Source organism: Aethalodelphis obliquidens, unplaced genomic scaffold, assembly GCF_003676395.1.
Source record: "Aethalodelphis obliquidens isolate GAN/ISIS:26980383/991018 unplaced genomic scaffold, ASM367639v1 scaffold19, whole genome shotgun sequence".
In the NCBI taxonomy this organism is placed as follows: Eukaryota; Metazoa; Chordata; class Mammalia; order Artiodactyla; family Delphinidae; genus Aethalodelphis; species Aethalodelphis obliquidens.
The window spans coordinates 3,589,173-3,609,071 of NW_020837963.1; the positions used below are offsets into that span (position 1 = coordinate 3,589,173).

The 19,899-nt window shown below is 41.0% G+C and overlaps 1 protein-coding gene and 1 pseudogene across 6 annotated transcripts in view; one reads left to right on the forward strand and one right to left on the reverse strand.

Annotated features, from left to right (window-relative positions):
- KATNAL2 (katanin catalytic subunit A1 like 2) overlaps nt 1-19,899 on the forward strand; it is an 88,319-nt gene that overhangs the window by 10,710 nt on the left and 57,710 nt on the right. The gene's annotated exons all lie outside the window — the stretch shown is intronic.
- Nucleotides 2,038-19,899, reverse strand: part of LOC113626877 (elongin-A pseudogene) — a 20,339-nt pseudogene continuing 2,477 nt past the window's right edge.

Sequence of the window (19,899 nt, forward strand, 5' to 3'; positions counted from 1 at the left end):
CAGTGGCAACTTTGTAAAAAATCATATTATCATATATTTGTGGGTCTATTTCTGAACTCTCTGTTCTGTTCCATTGATAGGTTTATCTATCTCCGTGCCAATATCAAACTATCTTAATTATTGTGGCCTAGCATTAAGCCTTGAAAACTGGTAGTGTAAATCCTCTGACTTAACTCTTTTTCAATGCTGTCTTGGTTATTCTAAATTTCCACATAAATTTTAGAATCAGATTTTCAATTTATACAAAAAAGTCTGCTGAGCTTTTCATGAGATTTCATTCAATCTATAGATCAATTTTCAGGAGAATTAACATCTTAACAAAATTCATTTTCCCAATTCATAAACATTGTATCTTCTTTAGTACCTCTTATCCCTATTTTGTCATTTTCAGCATAGAGGCTGTATTAGTTTGCTAGGGCTGCCATAACAAAACGTCACAGACTGGGTGGCTTAAACAACAAAAATTTATTTTCTCACAGTTCTGAAGGCTAGAAGTTCAAGATCAAGATGTTGGCAGGTTTGGTTTATCCTGAGGCCTTTCTCCTTGGCTTGCAAATGGCCACCTTCTTGCTGTGACCTCAATATGATCTTTCCTACATTGGAGAACATCCCTGGTGTCGCTTTGTGTGTCCAAATTTCCTCTTTTTCTAAGGACACCAGTCACATTGGATTAGGGACCACCCTAATGACCTCATTTTAACTTAATCACCCCCTAACGGCTCTATCTCCAAATACAGTCACATTCTTAATTATTCAGGGTTAGGGCTTGAACGTATAAATTTGGGGAGGAGAGGACACAATTGAGCCCACAAAAGAAATCTGAAACATCTTTTGTTACATTTGTTCCTATCTGATTTTTATATACTATTGTAAATGATATTGGTTGAAATAGTTTTTCTCAAGTCTGTGTCTGAGAGTTCCAGTATCTTGAGGCCCATGTGAATCTGTTTCAGTTGTCTGTTATTCCTAATGTTTTTCATTTATGTTGTTCTTTTCTTAGACTGTATATGGCAGTGTAGTTGATGGTTTGTTTTTAGAAATAATTTGAGATGAAGGATGATGATATCTTCCTGTAGAGGTAATTTAGGCTTGTTTCTGTCTTGTGCCTGGGGAGAGGAGCCAGTAATCTAGGAATATCTCAATCCAAATTCAGGGACTGAGAATTTTCTGGGCCATACAGAGCTTAGGCAGCCTAACTTATCCTTTGTCCTTATTCCTTGGACTGAATAAGGACTGAGTATTCATTGGTTTTACCAGGATCCCCTATCTTGGTGGGTCTTGGATTAGAACTTTTGCACCTGTAGCACTTTGAGGTTGTCAAACACACTACTCAGCATCTTAGCCTCTTAGAGGCAGGCAAACGTCCTGGAGAAAAATTCGATTCAAGTGCCATGGTCATGTCTTTGTATTAATTGAGTACACACACACACAAACACACGCAGGTGTGTCTGGAGAATAAAATCCTATAAGTGAAATTGCTATATCAGAGTTTGTATATGTGTATGTTTGATATATGTGCATCTGTAGAATACAATTCTTGTGGAAATAAATAAAAACCACCCAAGCTGAACAAACAGAGGCTATTTATTGAGAGCTTGCTATAGCAAGGGAGTCAGCTACCATCACTTGCATTTGGCAGGCAGGGGAGTGGGATAGCTTTATAGTGAAAAACTAAGGGAAGGCTTTAGTATTTTCTGATTGGAGGTTGCTGACTTGGGAAATCCGGAGTTGGGCCTAACTAGAAGCGGGGCATCTTATGTGATTGATTTGGAGATCATATTTGGCTTTCTCTGGTTGGTCCTGACTTGGAGGCTGAGGGCAAAAATTGGGAGGCTGGGAGTTGTTGACCAAATCCTCACCACTCTGGGCCGATTGCTAAGGAGGTTGTGATTTAGTTTCCTGGACTGATTGCTGGAGAGTCTGTGATTTGGTTTTCTGGGATGGTTGCTGCAGAGGTTGTGGTTTGGCTTCCTGAGCTTATGTGGTTCTGGTCATTAGTCATTTATATATTCAGTTTCTCATCCTAAAAGAGATATTGTAGTACCAAAGAATATATATTTAACATTTGCCTATTAACTTCAATAGAAGTTGTATTAATTTATCATCTACTAGTAATGTATGATCATCTGCTCTAACACAGCAGGCTATTAAGCTTTTGAATTCTACTTAACTGGTAGGTGAAAATTTGTATCATATTATGGTTTTTTTTTCTTTGAATTTAATTGAATTTAATTTTTTTTATACAGCAGGTTCTTGTTAGTTATCTATTTTATACATATTAGTGTATATATGTCAATCCCAATCTCCCAATTCATCCCACCACCACCACCTCCCTCATATTATGTTTATATGCATTTTAGTAAGATTGAGCATCTTGTCATATATTTAAGAGTCATTTGTGTTTTCTTTTGTGTGAACCATCTTTTCCTATGTTTGCCCATTTTATAGTAAATTATTGGGGTTTTTTTCTCATTAATTTGTGGGCCCTTATTATATATAAAGGAAATTTGCCTTCTGAATGTTAACTGAGTTATAAATATCTTTCCCAGTCTGTTGTTTATCTTTCGACCTTGTTGTTTTATATATTTCTAAATTTTTATGTGGTCAAATATATCAGTCTTTTTAATTAATTGCTTCTGGGTTTGTGTCCAAGAAGACCTCATCTACTCTGAGAGTAAAAAAAAAAATCTCATGTTAAGTACTTTTATTTATATAAACACAATCTGGGGATAATATTTGTTAAGACTATGTCATATTGTTTACAAAGAGGCTAGTTAACAACAAAAGTATAATGAATCTTAAAATCATCAGTGGGACTGAGGCGTCTCATCTTCAGAATTCTTAAGTGTTCTCCAGGCAGGAAGCAGTGGCTATGGCAGCTCACAGGTACAGCACTTGAAAACTACAGGAGTCAGAGTCCAAAAGTTTCCACAAAGCAAAACATTCTGGTCTCCTTTGGAAGTCCCATTCCCTAACACCCACTGCCCTTGTATTCCTCCTCTGGAATTCCAGCTCCAAGGCAAGGCCTCAATTTACTATCGGGAGAACCTGTTCTTGAAATCTTTAATTGTCTTGGCCATCATGGGGGTGATTTTCTTTGCAGGTTTCCTGCTGCAGACGACCCGCGGCAAGTGGATACTGGTGGTGCTTGAGCAGGCTCTGGCTGGCTCCTCATGGGTGAGGTTAAGGCTGTTTCTGCTGGAGGGAGTATGGATGGTTCCTGTGGGGTACAGGGCTGGTTTGATCTTGACTTTTTCAGGCGCAGCTGCTTCTCCTATTTCAAACTTCTCCTGCTTCCTTCGAACGTCAGAAGGTGGCCTGGCCAGAGAGTTGAGAAGGATCATCTTTGCTTGTTGGCCTTTGGGCTTATTGGCTTGTGCAGATTGGATATTCACTGTCAGTGCTTGAAGCCGCTGCTCTCGGGCATCCTGAAGCCGCATGTACATCTCTCGCCATGTCTCGTGCTCTTTTGGCCTTTCTTTCCTAAAGTTTTGGTGAGAGTGAATTTTCCATAATTTGTCTGTTTCTTGGACTAATGCATGATTGTATTTCTCTATGCAATACAGCTGATCAGGTGTACAGCTCTCCAAGATGGGTTCAAGAACTGAATATGGGACTCCTCCCACTTTAAAGATTGAATTGATGTTGTTTTAAGTACCCAGATGCACTGCTGGCGCAAGGTCATCATTTTGGCAAGATAGGCACACTTGGAGCCAGAAAACACTTGCATCTTAGAATTCATTCTGTGTCCAGTAAATCCAACTTCTTCCTCTTCCTGCGGTGAAGACAGTGCTTTTTGCTTTGGTCATAAGGAGGACATCAATCCAGAGGCAAGAAGTGGACGGTCACTGGCCTGGACCCTGGGTAATGGGAGGTCCGGCCACACTGGTGCATCCCCACACTGGTGGGGACTTTTTCCAGCTTGGCCCAGACGTTTCCAGAGGGCTGCAGCTTCTCTGATCTGTTTTCATTCACCTTAGGTAGTTCCTGAACCAAGTCCAAGTTTTCACTTGAATCAAATTTTTTAGGTCCTTTTTCTTCAAGAGCAGTGGCTGAAGTTTTCATAATCTTTTCCTTTTTCTCCCTAGGCTGGTTGTGGTTGAGGTATGACTCAAAAGACATGGTGGGTGGCTTGAATTCATTATCCATATCCACCTCCTCACCTTTAGGGAGGGAGCCCTCAGGCTTTCCATCCAAATGAGGAGGTCTTACTTTCCCATCTTGAATCTTTTGGTTATTGGAAACCTTCTCTTTCACCTTGGGTAACAGGCCTCTTGTCCCTTCTGCTATGTCCAGGCGGTCAAGACGCTGCTTGTTTTTGTCCGGTTTGGTTTTCTCGGAGTCTTCGTGCTTTCGCTTTTTAAGGTCTGAAGCTTGTCTGAAGGAAGGTAAAACCTGGATGCCGCCACCCTCTCTTTCCTTCTCTTTCTCGACACCACTAGAGGGCGGATTCTCGTTTGCGCTGTTCCGGGGGAGAGACCGCGGCCTTTCCTCTGGAGAAGGCCAGGCCTGATTTTAGTCTGGTCAAAGTAGAGGACTTCTCGTGTCCCTTGGTACAGAACAGGAGTTTGTCCCTGTGGGAAGGCTGGTGTCCCTTGCTTAGACTCCCAGCCCCTCTCCCCTGGGGTGCACCCAGGCGGCGGTCCAGTCTGGCCCGAGGGGCATCTGAGGGGCCTTCTCCAGGCCTCTGCTGTGCAACACGGGCCTCCGCCAGGCGTCTGTGACAGTCCCCGTGCATCAGACAAGGACGGCTAGACTGAGGAGGAGACCAGCTGTAACCAGATGATCCCCGCCCCGAAGAATAAACTGGAGAACCCCCGCGGCACCGCCTTCTGTCCTCGCCCCTCTCCCGGCCGTGGGACCCGTGGCAGGGCCTCACGAGCTCTGAGGGGTGTCTGTGCAGCTCTGGTCTGTGCTCGCGGCCGTGCGATCCGTCTCTGTGGGCTGCGCGGTGTGCGTGGCCGTGCCCCTCCATCGCCTCCTTCGCCGAAGGAGCGTCCTCTGGGGGCTGTTGGGAATCGCTCTTCCCCAGGTCCCTCTCGGCAGGCTCGGGGTTTTCGTCCACTGGAACCAGCCTCCTCCACAGCGCCGCCAGGTCCCGGCCAGGCTTCCGACGCTCTGGCGTTTGTGACCTCGACTGGCCGTCGGGCCGACCCCGCTCTCCGTGAGAACGGCCGCCGGAACGGGCGAGGCCAGTGGCGCTTCTGGTCTCTTCACGGCCTCCTCCGCAACCTGGTGCCCGGACGCCGCCGCCCGGCCCTGCCCTGCCCCGAGCTCCCCCGGGTGCACACGGCGCGGCCCCGCCTCTGGCGCTCGGGTCGCGGAGCCCCCACGGGAACGGCCACCAGCGCGCGTCCGGGACGCAAGGAAGCCCCAGCGCCCCCTTCCTGAGGGGCCTGAGAGCTGTGCCCAAATTACATCACCACCAGTCGGGAGTCCCTGGGCCGCCCCGTCCCACTTGGGTCCCGAGAGCAGCAGGAATCAATCAACAGTGACGACAACCCTAGCGCTGTGCGCTTGCCATAGACTAATTCCAGCCTCTACACAACCAAAGAAGAGTTATATTATCCCCATTGTACGGGTGAGTAAACTGAAAGTCTTAGAATTTATTAGATCTAAGAATTCCTGACAGTTATTTTTATTTTGTTTTAAATATTCTCAGTAGTATAAATTGACAGTTCTAATGATTACTTATGTAATAATAAGTCAAGCTTAAAGAAATAATAGGTAACAAACAGAATAAATAAGTAAAACCACCACATTCCCACAACCCAGATACACTAAGGTATTATTACCCAACAGTGAACCTTGGTGTATATCCATATATCTTTCCAGATCCTTTGCTATGTGTGTATATACATATACATGCACACACCCGTATATTTTATCAAAATGAAATTGTATTGTAAATATTGTTCTTTAACCAACTAGTTCTCTAACCAGAGTGCAAAACAGGATCATGCATTGTATCTGGTTGTATCCCCTATGTCTCTTTGAATCTGCACAGCTTCTCCCATCCCCTACCTTCTCTATTTCTATTTATTTTATTTATTTTATCTTCTAGTTTTATTGAGATATAATTGACATACAGCACTGTATAAATTTAAGGTATACAGCACAATGATTTGACTTGATACATCATGAAATGATTATCACAAGTTTAGTGAACATCTAGCATCTCATATAGATACAAAATTAAGGAAATAGAAAAAAAATTTTCCTTGTGATAAGAACTCTTGGGATTTGCTGTCTTAACTACTTTCATATGTAAATACAGCAGTATTAATTATATTTATCATGTTGTACATTATATCCCTAGTACTTATTTATCTTATAACTGAAGCTTGTACCTTTTGACCACCTTCATCCAATTCCTCCTCCCTCCACCTACTGCCTCTGGTAACCACAAATCTGATCTCTTTTTCTATGAGTTTGTTTGTTTGTTTTGAAGTTTAATTCACTTACCATACTATGTTAGTTCCTGTTATATGACATAATGACTTGATATACATTCGATTTATATAATTTCAAAATGATCAACACAGTAAGTCAGTTTTGAGCTGTCATCATACAAAGATATTATATAGTTATTGACTATATTCCCCACACTGTGCATTTCCTACCCGTGACTCATTTATTTTGCAGCCAGAAGTTTGTTCCTCTTAATCTCCCTCACCTATTTCTTTCCTCCTTCCCGCTCCCCTCTGGCAATCACCTGTTTGTTCTCTGTATCTATAACTCTTTTTCTGTTTTGTTATGTTTGTTCATTTGTTTTGTTTTTTAGATTCCACATATATGTGAAACCATATAGTATTTGTCCTTCTCAGTTGGATTTATTTCACTTAGCATAATACCCTCTAGGTCCATCCATGTCATTGTAAATGGCAATATTTCATTCTTTTTTTATGGCTGAGTAATATTTAATTGTATATATATGCCACATCTTCTTTATCCATTCACCTATTGTTGGGCAATTAGGTTGCTTCCATATCTTGGCTATTGTAAATAATGCTGCAATGAACATAGGGGTACATAGATCTTTTCTAATTAGTGTTTTCATTTTCTTTGGATAAGTACCCAGGAGTGGAATTGCTGGATCCTATGGTAGTTCTATTTTTAATTTTTTGAGGAATCTCCATACTGTTTTTCATAGTGGCTGCACCAATTTACATTCCCATCAACAGTGCAAGAGGATTCCCTTTTCTGCACATCCTCACCAACACTTGTTATTTGTTGTCTTTTTGTTAATAGCCATTGTGACAGGTATGAGGTGGTATCTCATTGTGGTTTTGATTTGCATTACCCTGATGATTAGTGATGCTGAAAATCTTTTCATCTGCCTGTTGGCTATCTGTATGTCTTCTTTGGAAAAATATCTATTCAGATCCTCTGCCTGTTTTTTAATCCGGTTGTCTGTTTTTTGATGTTGAGTTGTATGAGATCTTTGTATATTTTGGATATTAACCCCGTATTGGATATATTTTTTGCAATTATATTCTCCCATTCAGAATGTGGCTTTTCATTTTGTTGATGGTTTCCTTCGCTGTGCAAAGCCTTTTACTTTGATGTAGTCCCATTTGTTAATTTTTGCTTTTGTTTCCCTTGCCTGAGGAGACATATTCAAAAAGTATTACAAAGATCAATGTCAAAGAGCATACTGCCTATGTTTTCTTCTAGAAGTTTTATGGTCTCAGGTCTCACATTTAAGTCTTTAATGCATCAAGTTTATTTTTGTGCATAGTGTGAGAGAGTATTCTGGTTTGATACTTTTGCGTGTAACTGTCCAGTTTTCCCAACACCATTTATTAAAGAGGCTGTCTTTTCCCCATTGTATATTCTAGCCTCCGTTGTTGTAGATTAACTGCCCATATAAGTTTTGGTTCATTTCTGGGCTGTCTATTCTGTTCCATTGATCCATGTGTCTGTTTTTGTGCTAGTACTATACTGTTTTGATGACTGTAGCTTTGTAGTAAAGTTTGAAATCAGGGAGTGTGATACCTCCAGCTTTGTTCTTATTTTCTGAAGATTGTTTTGCCTAATATTTTGTTGAGGATTTTTACATCTATGTTCATCAGTGATATTGGCCTGTAATTTTCTGGGTTTTTTGTGATGTCTTTGTCTGCTTTTGGCATCAGGGTGATGCTGGCTTCATGTTTGGAAGAATGTGTTTGGAAGTGTTCCTTCCTCTGCAGTTTTTTGGAATAGTTTGAGGAGGATACGTTTTAGCTCTTCTCTAAATGCTTGGTAGAAATCACCTGTGAGGCCATCTGGTCCTGGACTTTTGTTTGTCGGGAGTTTTTTATTATTATTATTATAACTGTTTCAATTTCATTACTGGCAATTGGTTTGTTCATATTTTCTATTTCTTCCTGATTCAGTCTTGAGAGATTGTACATTTCTAGGAATTTGTCCATTTCTTCTAGGTTGTTCATTTTATTGGCATATAATTGTAGTTACCTCTTATGATCCTTTGTACTTCTGTGGCCTTGGTTACAACTTCTCCTATTTCATTTCTGACTCTGTTGATTTGGGCCCTCTCTATTTTTTTCTTTTTTCTTTTCTTTTTTTTTTTTGCGGTACGCGGGCCTCTCACTGTTGTGGCCTCTCCCATTGCAGAGCACAGGCTCCGGACACTCAGGCCCAGAGGCCATGGCTCACGGGCCTAGCTGCTCCGCGGCATGTGGGATCTTCCCGGACTGGGGCACGAACCCATGTCCCCTGCATTGGCAGGCAGACTCTCAACCACTGAGCCACCAGGGAAGCCCTCTATTTTTTTCTTGATGAGTCTGGCTAAAGGTTTATCAAGTTTGTTTATCTTTTCAAACAACCAGCTCTTAGTTTCATTCATCTTTTCTATTTCTTTTTTTTAGTCTTTATTTCATTTCTGCTCTGATCTTTATGATTTCTTTCCTTTTATTAATTTTGTGGGTTTTTTCTTTCTCTAGTTCCTTTAGGTGTAAGGTTAGGTTGTTTGAGATTTTTCTTGTCTCCTGAGGTAAACTTGTATTGCTATAAACTTCCCTGTTAGAATTGCTTTTGCTTTGTCCCATAGATTTTGGATAGTGTTTTTTTGTTTTAATTTTCTCCAGGTTTTAAAAATTTTGTCTTTGATTTCTTCAATGATCCATTGGTTGTGTAGTAGCATATTGTTTAGCCTCCACATGTTTGTGTTTTTGCATTTTTTTCTTGTATTTGATTTCTAGTCTCTTAGTGTTGTTATTGGAAAAGATGCTTGTTATGATTTCAGTTTTCTTAAATTTACTGAGACTTGTTTTGTGGCCTAGCATGTGATCTATCCTGTAGAATGTTCCATGTGGACTTGAAAAGAATGTGTATTCTGCTGCTTTTGGATGGACTGTTTCATGTATATGGATATGATCCATTTGGCCTAATGTGTCTTTTAAGGCCAGTGTTTCCTTATTAATTTTCTGTCTGGATGATCTGTCCATTGATGTAAGTGGGGGTTGTTAAATTACCTTACTATTATTGTAATACTGTCATACTGTCATACTGTAATACTGTTTTCCCCTTTCTGTCTGTTAATATTTGCTTTATGTATTTAGGTGCTCTTATATGGGGTGCATATATATTTACAGTTGTCTTCTTGGATTGATCCCTTGATCATCAGGTAATGTCCTTCTTTGTTTCTTGTTGTAGTCTTTGTTTTAAAGTATTTTACCTGATATAAGTATTGCTACCCTGGCTTTCTTTTCATTTTAGTCTGCATGTAATACCCTTTTCCATCCTTTCACTTTCAGTCCATGTGTGTCTTTAGATCTAAAGTGAGTCTCTTGTAGGCAGCATATATACGGGTCTTGTTATTGTGTGCATTCAGCCACTCTATGTCTTTTGAGTGGAACATTTAGTCCATTTACATTTAGAGTAACTATTGATAGATATGTACTTACTGCCATTTTATTAATTGTTTTGGGGTTGTTATTGTAGTTCTTTTTCTTTCTGTCTTCTTTTGCTCTCTTCCCTTGTGATTTGATGACTATCTTTAGTGTTATGGTTGGATTCCTTTCTCTTTTTGTGTGTGTGTATCTATTATGGATTTTTGGATTGTGGTTATCGTGAGGTTTATATATACCAATATATATTTTAAGATGCTGATCTTTTAAGTTCAAATACATTTTAACAATCCTACATTTTTACTCCCCCATGTTTATTGTTTTTGACATCATATTTCCCATCTTTTTGTTTTTTATATCCCTTAAATACTTAATATGGATATAGATGAGTCTAGTATGCTTGTCTTTTAACCTTCCTACTAGTTTTACATGTGGTTGATTTACTACCTTTATAGTATATTTGCCTGTACCAATAAGATTTTTCCTTTCATAATTTTCCTATTTCCAATAGTGGTCTCTTCTTTTTCACGTAAAGAAATCTTTTTAACATTTCTTGTAAAGCTGGTTTGGTAGTGCTGAACTCCTTTAGCTTTTGCTTGTCTGTAAACCTTTTGATCACTCTGTCAAATCTGAATGAAAGCATTGCCAGATAAAGCATTCTTGGTTGTAGGTTTTTCTGTTTCATCTCTTTAAATACATTGCCACTCCCTTCTGGCCTGCAGAGTTTTTGTTGAAAAGTCAGCTGATAGCCTATGGGAGTTTCCTTGTACTTAACTTGTTGCTTTTCTCTTGCTATTTTTATCTCTCACTTTATCTTTAATTTTTGCTATTTTTATTACAATATGTGTTGGTGTGGTCCTCTTTGGGTTGATCCTGTTTGGGAATCTCTGTGATTCTTGGACCTGGATGTCCATTTCTTTTCACAGGTTAGGGAAGTTTTCTACTATTATTTCTTCAGATAAGTTTTCTACCACTTTCTCTCCTCTTCTCCTTCTGGGACCCTATAATGTGAATGTTAGTACCTTGATGTTGTCCTAGAGGTCTCTTAAGCTATCCTCATTAAAATTTTTTTCCTTTTTTCTGTGCAGCTTGTGTGATTTCTACTACTCTGTTTTCCAGCTCACTGATCCATTCCTCTGTATCATCTAATCTACTGCTGATTACTTCTAGTGTATTTTAAAATTTCAGTTACTGTATTCTTTATCTTTGGTTCTTCTTTATGTTTTCTAACTCCTTATTAATAACTTCCAACTTCTCACTCTGCTCACCCAATCTTCTCCTGAGTTCTTTGAGCATCTTTACAGTTACTACCTTGAACTCTTTATTGGGTCGATTGATTATCTCCACTTCACTTAGTTCATCTTCTGGGGTTTTATCATGTTCCTTCATTTGAAACATATTCTTCTGTCACCTGATTTTACCTAATTTGCTGTTTTTATTTCTGTATATTTGGTAGGTTGATTATGTTTCCTGACCTTGGAGAAGTGGACTTTTGTAGATGTCCTGTGTTTCCCAGCAATACACTTCCCTCTGGTCACAAGAGCTATATGCTCTAGGGGTGCCCCCTATGTGGGCTGTGTGGGTCCTTCTGTTGTGACAGGCTGACTACTGTGGGTGGTATGGTATGCCTGGCTGGTTTATATATAGCAATATATATATGTATTTAAAAAACTGGTTTGTTGTCAGGCCCTGTCTTGCGCTGAAGCTGCTAGTCACTGGTGCGTGAGGCGGGGTCACAGGGCAGCTGGGTACAAGGCCCTGGTGTGTTCTGGGGCTAGTGCTGGTCCGCTGATGGGTGGAGCCAGGTTCTAGGATGGTGGTTGTGGGGCTAGGTGTCCCGGATCCACTAGATGGCCTGCTGGTGTGGGACCTGTTCCTGACACAGCTGTCTGTGGGGTCTGGGGTGTCCTAAAGCTGGTGTTGGCCTGCTGGTGAGTGGGGCTGGAACCTGGGGTTGGGGGGATCCTGGGGCTAGTGTTGGCCTGCTGGTGGATGGACCCAGGGCCAAGGGGTTCCCAGGACTAGTGGCAGCCTGCCGTGGGTGAGGCTGAGGCCCATGAGGTCCCGGGGCTAGTGCAGGTTCACTGGTGTGAGGGTTCTGGGGAACAGGACTGAGTCCCGGGGCAGCTGTGGGCTCGGGGGTATTAAGGCAGCTAGCCTACTGGTGGGTGAGGTTTTATCCCCACCTATCTAGCTACTTGGCCTGAGATGTCCCAGTACTGGTGCTTCCAGGCTGGTAGGTGGGGCCAGTCCCAGCACTAATAAGCTAGAGGGAGGATTCCAGAATGGCATTGGCCAGCAACAGTGTCCTTGTGGTAGAACAAGCTTCCAAAAATGGCTGCCACCAGTGTCTGTGTCCCCAGGGTGAGCTCCAGTTTCCTCCCACCTCTCTAGGAGGCTCTCCAAGATCACCAGGTGCATCTGACTCAGGCTCCTTTCAAATTATTGCTTCGGCCCTAGGTCCCAGCACATGTGAGATTTTGTGTGCATTTTAAAGATGAAGTCTTTATTTCCCACAGCCCTCTGGCTCTCCTGAAAGTAAGCCCCACTGGCCTTCAAAGCCAAACATTCTAGGTGCAGGACCCCCAGGCTCAGGAGCCTGATGTGGGGCTTGAACCCCTCACTCCTTGTGGGGAACCACTGCAATTGTAATTATCTTCCCATTTGTGGGCTGCCCACCCACGGGTATGGGTCTTGACTATACAGCATCTCTGCCCTTCCTACCTGTCTCATTGTGGTTCCTTCTTTATGTCTTTAGTTGTAGAAGAACTTTCCTGCTAGTCTTCTGGTCTTTCTCATCACTAGTTGCTCTGTAAATAGTTGTAATTTTGGTGTGCCCATGGGAGGAGGTGAGCTCAGGGTCTTCCTACTCCACCATCTTGGCCGTTCTCTCCTATTTTATTTTATTCTTTATGTATTTATTTATTTTTTGCTGTACGCGGGCCTCTCACTGTTGTGGCCTCTCCCATTGCGGAGCACAGGCTCCGGACGTGCAGGCTCCGGACGCGCAGGCTCAGTGGCCATGGCTCACGGGCCTAGCCGCTCCGCGGCATGTGGGATCTTCCCGGACTGGGGCATGAACCCGTGTCTCCTGCATCGGCAGGCGGACTCCCAACCACTGCGCCACCAGGGAAGCCCTCCTATTTTATTTTTAATGACACTAACCTGTTCAAGAAACCATGCCAATTGTTTTGGAGAACATCTCCCTTTCTACAGTTGTCTGATTGTTTCCTCAAGGTTTCACCTGCTGTTCTATCCCTGGTGAGACTGTGGTGTCACCTTACTGTGATTGCAGTCTGATCTCCCCATCATGCAGCTGTGTTGCAACTAGAAAGTAGCCTGTCCATAATCTAGTTCCGTGTTTAATAACAATGGCATGGCACAGCAAGTCCCCTGTGTTTCAGTAGGCTTTATACTTCCCTGAAATCCCCAATTCTATAACCAGTTCAATCTCAGGATTTACAACAAATGCCTCCCTTCATGGAACACTGTTCCTGAGTGTAGCTGACCTGTTCTGATTTTGTATTAAATACAATAAATACCTTCCCTGGATCTGTAGATACCCCTTCTGGTAGTTCTAGTGCTTTGTCAAGTTGTGCAGCATTTGGAACTTGGGAAGTTTCTTGGTAGAAACAGGAGATAATCAGGAAACAAATTAGAACCTATGGGTATATATATTCAAGCTTTTGAGTGAATATTAGATGCAAGGACTGTAAAATAGAACTATAATGAAAACATATGAAAGAAGAAATGTGTCCTTTTTAACTTTGTTTTTGAGATGGAAAGCTTAATGCAAAATTTAGATCTTATTACAGAAATTGAAACGAGCTCATGCAAATTAATCTCCATTGCACCCATAAAAAAGAAATTAAAAGCACTAATGCTGTTTGTGGTGTATATACAGTAACATTTCCTAAATATCTTCTGGGTCTAAAGCTAGGAATGATATTCAATGTTTCTTTTCCTCAGGCTACAGTATCATAGGATTCAATTTTGAATCGGATAATGTAGGCACTTTTGTTGCACAGTAGCCCACAAAGGAAATGAAGGAAGTAGAAAACAGCCAGATTATTGAAGCAGAGACAAATGAGACACCCCAGTTAGATGCTCACTTCTGGGCCTCCTTTCTTTGGTAGACAGAAACTAATTGAGCCTCTAATTGTGTCCATTTCAGGGGCACACCATCTTTTACAGTTTAAATTGACCATTGGTGGTGGCCTATTCTTAGTCTTTTAATTCAGAAGACAATTTTCTATGATAATTTGAATGGCATGAGTAGAAAGGTGTTATAGATCTGGCAAACTTTATACTTTTAATTAACAAATTTATAAGACCATATTCTGTGTTTCAAGTAACCTCACGCCTTAAATACTTAACACTAGGTATTTGAATAGAGTTTTCTTATCTCTCCTTAAATTCTGAATTACCATCAAACTTAAAGCAGAAGTAGCATTATTATTTTAAGGCCTGGGCACCCCAACTATAAGCTGTTTCACAGTCTGCATGGTAAGAAAGCCATTTTTGAAGCAACCTCATTATCAAACAATTCTAAGTCACTGAACCAGAGTATCCTTCAGTCCCCATCATCTGCTGTAGAGATCAGGACTGTTTGCCAAACTTTGTGATTCCAGCCATAAAGCCCTAGAAATACTCTTGATTGGAGTTGGGACAGCTATCGTTTTCCAGGAATATAATAAAAACTTGGCACAAGTCCCTCTGATAGATTGTTTATAGTTTTTCAAGAATATAATCAACATTGCTCAGATCAGCTCAGGATCCGGAAGTCCATCCCAAGAATTAGAGCTTTGCCTTCCTATTCATCCTGATGTACCATGAGTTCACTAGGTCAGTGGTGTTCACTGTTTGAGCGACTCTCCAGGGATTCCAAAAGGAATTTGAGGGAGATTATTCTGACAAATCCTCCAGCTCAAGTTTGGTGAGGGCAGCTGTGAAAGCCAAAGTTCTCCCTAGGGATAGTGGACAATAAGACTCCTATGTTTCTCTCCCTCAGTGTATATGCACATGGAGGGAGGGAGGTAAATTCAGGGGGACATGGGAGTAGGAAGTGTAGTGTGGAGGAGGAGCTGCCTTTGGGTGACTTTGTCTGGATCTTTCCCTCCTAGTGAATGGAACACCCAAGGCCAGCATCAGTGTCAGGACATTTCTCACCCCACCCCCATATCTACTGATGGAGGAGAGGGGAGGGAACCCAGATGTCAGAATGGCTCATCTGCCAAGGTGATGATGGAATTCCTTAGCCTGGAAATGTTTTGATCTGTGAACAGTTGAACCCAAGCCAACGTGTTTCTTTGCTCTTTACTTGCCAAAGTATTGAAGTTAAACAATTCAGAAGTCTATGGATAAAAAATTGAGCCACTGTGCCCCCATCCCTTTCCTCTACCCAGAGGTAACTACACATCTAGATGTTTATTCCTTTCTTTTTCTATGAGTGAAAGAGTGTGGGTATGTATTTCTGTGATTTTTCACCTTACATATGTCTTAGAATTAGGTAGATTTGCATCTGCTCACATAGAAAGATGTTCAAGACATATTATTAAGTGGGGGAAAAAGCAAGATGCCCAACAGTATATATAAAATGATAAAATTTTTTGCAAATTTAAAAGAATTTGTGCATATATATGTTGATATATTCATAAACCCCTTTCAGAATGATTACATGAGAAATTAACAATGGTGGATAGGGTGAAGAGAGAAATGTTTCTTTTTAAACTTTTTGTACTAATCGAAGTTTTTCTTTGTCAAATTTAAACATTACTTTTTTTTTATAGGTTTATTGGAATATAATTGCTTTACAATGTGGTGTTAGTTTCTGTTGTACACCAAAGTGAATCAGCTATATGTATACATATATCCCCATATCCCTTCCCTCTTGAGCCTCCCTCCCACCCTCCCTATCCCACCCCTCTAGGTGGTCACAAAGCACGAGCTGATCTCCCTGTGCTATGCAGCAGCTTCCCACTAGCCATCCATTTTACATTTGGTAGTCTATATAGTCCATGCCACTCTCTCACTTCGTCCCAGCTTCCCCTTCACCCCTGTGTCCTCAAGTCCGTTCTCTACGTCTGTGTCTTTATTCCTGCCCTGCCAATAGGTTCATCAGTACCTTTTTTTTAGATTCCATGTATGTGCATTAGCATACAGTATTTGTTTTTCTGTTTCTGACTTCACTTTATATGACAGACTTTAGGTCCATCCACCTCATTACAAATAACTCAATTTTGTTCCTTTTTATGGCTGCGTAATATTCCACTGTATATATATATGTGCCACATCTTCTTTATCCATTCATCTGTCGATGGACATTTAGGTTGCTTCCATGTCCTGGCAATTGTAAATAGTGTTGCAATGAACATCGTGGTACATGACTCTTTTGAATTATGGTTTTCTCAGGGTATATGCTCAGCAGTGGGATTGCTGGGTCATAGTTTTAGTTTTTTAAGGAACCTCCATACTGTTCTCCGTAGTGGCTGTATCAATTTACATTCCCACCAACAAAGCAGGAGGGTTCCCTTTTCTCCACACCCTCTCCAGCATTTATTGTTTGTAGATTTTTTGATGATGGCCATTCTGACACATGTGAGGTGATACCTCATTGTGGTTTTGATTTGCATTTCTCTAATGATTAGTGATGTTGAGCATCTTTTCATGTGTTTGTTGCCAATCTGTATGTCTTCTTTGGAGAAATGTCTATTTAGGTCTTCTGCCCACTTTTGGATTGGGTTGTTTGTTTCTTTGATATTGAGCTGCAGGAGCTGCTTGTATATTTTGGAGATTAATCCTTTGTCAGTTGCTTCATTTGCAAATATTATCTCCCATTCTGAGGGTTGTCTTTTCGTCTTGTTTATGGTTTCCTTTGCTGTGCAAAAGCTTTTAAGTTTCATTAGGTCCTATTTGTTTATTTTTTATTTTATTTCCATTACTCTAGGAAGTGGGTCAAAAAGGATCCTGCTGTGATTTACATCAAAGAGTTAAACATTACCTTTAATTCACACTTTCTTTCTATTTGGGAGTGGACAGTAAGTGGGTGGAGAGAAAATACAATGTCTTCAAAATCTTTCCACGTCAGTGTATATAGATCTACTTCGTGATACATAGTAAGCCTGTATCATGATTTAGTTAACCACTAATGGACATTTTAGAGTATTTCTAATTTTGGAGGGGAATACACATAATGCTGTATTAGACGTCCTTGAGCATTTATTATTTTGCACATGTGAAGTATTTCTATAATATAGTATAATTGATCTAGCATAAATGGTGAGGTATGGAATTGCGGGGTCAGTGGGCATGTGCATGTTTCCTTTTGCTGTATAAAAGTGTTGTACTAGTTTATATTTCCACCAACTGTATCTGAGTACATATTCTTTCACACCTTGCCAACTCTGAATATTATCTGGATAAAAATTTTTAAATTTCTGTGTTAAAAAAATTTGAGATTCTTTTTGAAAGAAGTTTATTTTTTTCCAAATGAACTGAGGAAATATTAACACTACTTAAGGTGGTTTCTTCAAATTTTCTGTGTACTGCAAGTTGTGATAACAGCAGAAAGAAAACATAAAGGAAATATCTGCCTAGATGATTTTGTGTTTTCTTTTCTGTCTGGGGAGTCTACCCTGTAGCCACATTGACTCAGCAAGCTTGTTACAGCCAAGTCATCAGAGCAAGTAAAGAAGCATCATTGCCGCATCCCAAGACATGACCAGGCTCTACCATCAGGGTGGTGAGGAGGCCCTCACAGCAGTGTGGGTGATAAGCAGCCCTCCCATTTCCATTTTGAATAACTTCAAAATATTGCATGAAATCATTTCTATTTCCAGTCATATCATTTATTTTATATTACTCAAAACATTGCTCAAATTATTTACATTCGTTTTAGCCTTTTTCTCCCTAACTCTCCCTGTTTTATGCATTTTAAAACAGTTTTATTGAGATATAATTCATATACCATGCAACTCACCCATTTATTTTTTATTTTTCTAAGATGATTCTTTTTTTAGATTTTTTTTCTTGGCTGTGCCGGGTCTTCGTTGTGGCATGCAGGATCTTCGTTGTGGCATGCGGGCTTCTCTGTAGTTGTGGTGTGCGGGCTCTCTAGCTGAGGCACACTAGGGGCTCAGTTGCCCTGCGGCATGTGGGATCTTATTTCCCTGACCACGGATGGAACCCGCGTCCCCTGAATTGGAAGGCAGCTTCTTAACCACTGGATCACCAGGGAAGTCTAACTCACCCATTTAAAGTGTGCAATTCTATGGCTTTTAAGGACAGGGGGTGACGGTTAAGGGGTGCAGAGTTTCTTTTTGGGGTAATGAATATGTTTTTAAATTATCATGGTGGTAGTTGTATAAATCTGATCTGGGCTCTACCCAGGTGACCACCTTTAGGAAATTCAGGGCTGTCAGCCAAAGCCAGTGCAGTGTGTGTCATACTGAGGAGCACAAGCAAAACACTCCCGGCTGTTTTTTCTCAGCATCTTAGTCATAAGGGACCATTTGCATTAGTGTGTGTTTAGATTAGGAAGAAGCATGTGCTTTCAGAGTGAAGGATGGAGGGTCTCTGAACTATATGAACAAAGCAACTAACAGCTGTTAAGTACCCACCAAACACTGACCTGAGGCTGGCAGAGCACCCCACAGTTTGCAAAACACCAGGTGGAAATGGACCTGGTCAGTGTCGAGTGCAGTCCCTCTGGAGATAGTCATGGCTTTCATGGCTCTTTAATTCAAATCCTTTTGTTCTCAAAGACCTTTGCGTACAAATGAGATGGATGCGCTTCCCGTACAGCAGGACTGTGCTTTTCAGGAATTAAAGGCATGATCTCCTACAAGACGCACTCCTCCTGGTGCCGCAGGGTGACTAACTAACTGAGGTCTAGCCAGTAGTTGCTTTGAAATGGTCACTACAATTGTGAGATTATGTTTGAGGAATTGTAAGAGACACCATTTGTTGCTATGTGAGCTCAGCTAAGACTGGCAACCACGGTTGTTTAATTTGGGCAAATTTGGTACAATTTTTGGCAGATTAGAACAGCAGCTTCTCTCTGGTCAGATGTGAATGTGCAGGGGCCGGAGTGGACACTGATGGGAGGGGTTAATGCAGGGGAGGAGTTGATGCAGGGAAGGGCACAGGCCGGAACCAGAGACCTCGGTTCTGAGTCTAACCCCCAAGCATGAGTTTGAGAATGTGGACATTTAGAAACATATCCCATCAATCTTATTACTGCTTGTTTAATATGCAGTTTTATTTTGAAAACTTGATTTGGACTAAATTTTGTGATGATTGTCATCTTTTTTATTATGTAAGTAGTAATTTGGAACTACCTAAATTTCATGAAGTACTTCCCTTCCTCATACACTAGATGGCACTACAGGCGAGGCAAATCAACTTAGAAAAATAGAGACTTCGACTACCAAGGCTAATTTTGGTAAATTAGAAAGGCTTCAGTCTTCACCAAGAGTTGTTGTGTCAGCATCTTCAGAAAGATGAGGGAAAACTGCCAGTGTTGGACATCTTAATAGGATGTCATTTTGTATAGTGGCTTTCAAGTTGTTTTTTTACTGTGACCAACTGTGAGACGTCTTAGACTGGGATCCAGTGGACACACACATGCAAACACAACAGAAGTTTCACGAAGCGATACTAAGCCTTCTTACCTGTTATGCATTCTGTGATAATTCTGTTGCGTTGAACTATGCTGCTTGTAGCCCATTGATTTCATGACCTGTAGTTTGACAAAAACAGTTTTCTAGTGGACCTATCAAATATCAGTCTCTGCTTAGCACTTGGCACCATGCCAGGTACTTGGGGGGGCCATGAAGAAATACTTAACTATACTTCTGTTTTCTGAGAAAGAGAAGAGTTAACTTGAGAAGTCTTAGAGAGCAACCCTGTAAGACACTAAAATTATGCCCCCAGACTAAAAAAACTGTGGAAGCAGATAATTGAAGTGAAGATATTATGGAATAGCTGGATCATACCTAAGCTCTTACTCTGACATGAATTTTTTTTTTTTTTTTTTTTTTTTTTTTCG